This window comes from Eschrichtius robustus, chromosome 13 (genome assembly GCF_028021215.1).
Source record: "Eschrichtius robustus isolate mEscRob2 chromosome 13, mEscRob2.pri, whole genome shotgun sequence".
In the NCBI taxonomy this organism is placed as follows: Eukaryota; Metazoa; Chordata; class Mammalia; order Artiodactyla; family Eschrichtiidae; genus Eschrichtius; species Eschrichtius robustus.
In genome coordinates, this window is record NC_090836.1 from 69,317,262 (window position 1) to 69,321,279 (window position 4,018).

A 4,018-nucleotide genomic window follows, 5' to 3' on the forward strand; every position below is an offset into this window, starting at 1 on the left:
TTAAAAAGAAATAGACCTACTGCTATTCTAAAAATATTTTATTCCCTGTATACATTTTTAGAGTGTACCAAAAATTTCAGAAAATGGAAGAATATCACAGCTATTTACTAATTTAAGCAATACCTTAGTCTCTAAAACTCGGGTTTGTTTCAAGTTGAAGATTAATGAAAACATTATTGAACTAACATCTGAATATGAAATGTACCTTCACCCAAGCTATAAATTCAGAACTCAGATTATGACTGCCCTATCAGCCCAAAGCCAAAGGCTGTTGTAGGAATCTGAAAATAAAATTTAAGGTAGACAGACATCCAAGATATGACTCTTCATGCTTTTATATTTTTAGTATCAGCACTGAAGCTGAAATTTTCACTATTTTGTTGGATTTATCTTGGATGTACTTTAAGCATCAAGAATAAAATGACAAATCCCATCAGCTGTTTCAAAACTTTAATCTATAAAATGCCCTGTGAGGTTCCACATATGTCCATAGAAAGATAATAATGTGTTCTGATAAATATACACAACAGATTATTCCCTTTTGTCTTCTGCCACTCCACTAAACAGATGCATCCTTGGCCTCGAGGGGCATATGTGAGGTGACATGTTTATGTATGCCTAGAAATCCCTGTTTGGCAATCCATCCTCTACACCTCCTAGACTGAGAACAAACAGTTGGGTAACTGGAAGGAGGAAAACTGTGCTGAGATCAAAGTAAATATAAATAAATCCCACAAGAGTTCTTCTGATAAAATCCAGTTTTCTTTCCTAACTCTCCACTGCATTTCTGAAACTTTGCTTAAAAACTACCCATTTTGATGACAGAGCCATATGTTTTTGTTTGGGCTTTTTAAATAAATGTTTATAGAGCCCTTACCATATAAGTATTGTGCTAAATGGTTTAAATGGATTATCTCACACTAATTCAAAAAGATATATGCACCCACATGTTCATTGCAACATTATTTACAGTAGTCAAGATATGGAAATAACGTAAATGTCCATCATTGGATGAATGGATAAAGAAAATGTGATCCACACAGAAACACACACACACACACACACACACACACGCACACGCACATACGCTGGAGTACTATTCAGCCATAAATAAGAATGGAGTTTGTAACAGTATGCATGGACATTGAGGTCATTATGCTAAGTGAAATAAGTCAGAGAAAGACAAATACTGTATGATCTCACTTATATGTGGAATCTAAAAATCAAGATAGAAAAACAAAACAAAACAAAAACCAAGTTCATATATAGAGAACAGATTGGTTGTTGCCAGAGGCAAAGGGGCAGGGTGAGTAAAATACGTGAAGGGAGCCAAAAGATACAAACTTATAAAACAGATAAGTCATGAGGATGTAATGTAATAATGTTATATGTCAATTATACCACAATTTTTAGAAAAGACAGTTGATTCACAATGTAATTTAACAAAGACTATATAGTCATTCCATATTGTATTAACTATTTTATTCATATATTTAGGCCCTATCTTATCCCACAAAGGAATTGAGTTGTTCAGACAATATTAATTATGAAATCCAAATACATTGTATTATATCTAGGTTTAAACATCTGGAGTGAGGAGAAACTCAGCATATACAGAGGCAGATCATTCCTTCAGCTAGGAATTTATTTAGATAGCTTTTTCTCATATATTGAGCCAAAATCTGTTTTCCTGTATCTTCTACTTCTTTATCCTAATTTGGGGGCCATTTTTTCTAGCAGCTGTATTGAGATTCACATACCATATGATTCACCCATTTAAAGTGTACTATTCAGTCCTTTCAAGGATATTCACGGAGTTGTGCGGCCATCCCTACAATCCGTCTTAGAATACTTTAATCATCACAAAAAGAAAACTTGTACCCTTCAGCAATCACTCCCCATCTCTCTGTTCCAATTTCCTGAGCCCAGGCAACCAGTAATCCATTTTCTGTCTCTGTAAATGACTTAGTCTGAACATTTAATAAATATGGAATTATACAATCTGTGGTCTTTTTTTTTTTGGACTGGCTTATTTTCCTTAGCATAATGTTTTCAAGATACATCCAAATTATAACATATATCAGTACTTCATTTATTTCAATTGCTGAACAATATTCCATTGTATGAATATACCACATTTATCCTTTAATCAGTTGATCAATATTTGAATTGTTTCTATATTTTCGCTATTTTGAATAATGCTACTGTAAATATTTATGTGTAAGTTTTTTTGTGGGCATATGTTCTCATTTCTCTTGGGCATATGCCTAGGAGTAGAATTTCCGGGTCATGTGTTAACTCTACATTTAACATTTTGAGTCACTGCCAAACTTTTGGGTTGTTATTTTTCTGAACATAGCTCTATGAGATATACCATATATTTAAAATTATATAAAGTATACTTGTATAGTTTAAGGTATATTAATAAAACAGATACCTAATTTAATCAGTTGAAGAAGTAGGACATTGACAACATCCTGGGAAGTCTGAGATTATGCCTTCCTCTATCATGTCCTTCCCCCTCCTGCCTGGAGATATCCAATGTTCTTACTTTAAAAAATATAACCCTTGCTTTTAACAATGTAATTAGTTTCTGTTTTTTACTTTAATTGAAATAATATTGTACATACTATTAAATTAGTTCTCTTGCTTATCATTATATTTGTCAGATTCATTCATTCATTATTACATCTAACTGTACATCCAATTTCATCACTACATGACACCCATTCTATGGGTATACCACACTTTTTTTAATTCATTTTCCTGTTGATGAACATTTGTGTTGCTCTCAACTTGGAGTTATTTTTAAAACCTGTCAGTATAAAAAATTTTACAGTTGTCTCCTGATACAAACATGCAGGATATTCTCTAGGGAATATATTTGGAAAGGAATAACTAATTTTCATATCTTCAACTTTTCTAGATAATGTCATACTGTTTCCCAAAATATTTACCAAAAAAACCTATACTTCACATTCTTGCCCCACAATTTTTTTTTAAATTTCATGTCCTCCTCTGGTGAGTAATGATGTCTAGTTATGACTTTACTTTGTATTTTTTAAATAATAAATGAGATTAATCAGCTTTTTATTTGTCCATTGACCACTTAGATTTCCTGTTGTGTGAAGTCTCTGTACAAGCCTCTTACCCATTTGTCTATTGAAATGTCTGGCTTTCCTCATTAGTTTGTAGGAATCTGTATACATTATGAATATGAGTATTTTATTGGTTATATACACTGCAACTTCTACTCAGTAATTGTCTTTATTCTTTTTATGTAAAGAAATTTTAATGTAGTGAGACTAATGGTTAGGGGTTTCCACATCTAAACAAAGAAATATTTCTATATATCAAGTATTACATAAATATATTCATCGGATATTCTAAAATCTTAACTTTAAGTCACCTGCATTTGACTTTTGTACAAATGCAGAAAATGGTATGAGCAACTGGTTATCATTTCTGTTCACTTCTTGACAAACATTCAATTACCCCACTACCATAAGTTGAAAAGGCCATCATTTTTTTTTTCCTAACTACAGTGCCACCTCTGATATATATGCCTGGATCTGTTTCTGGACTCTCTGCTCTGTTTCTTTGGTCTATGTATTTAAACTTGTTCCAATACAACACTTTATTTTATAGCTTTATAAGGAGACTTAATATCTGTTAGAGGAAGTTCACCAACAATCATATTCTTTTTCTTCAAGAAAGTCTTGCTTCTTTGCATTTCATGAAAACATTAGAATTAACTCTTCAAATTCAACAACAGCAGCAGCAACAAATCTATAGTGACCTCAGTGAGAATTGCATCAAATCCACGGATTAATTTGGGAAGAACTGATATCTTTACAATACTGTTTTCCAGTCCATGATCATAATATATCAGTTTATTTACATATATAGTGACCTTCAAAAAATGTCATAATTTTATCCATAGAGAGCTTGCACACTTTTATTAAACTTGTTCCTAAGTACTTGATATTTTTGTTGCTACTGTGATGTTATATTCATA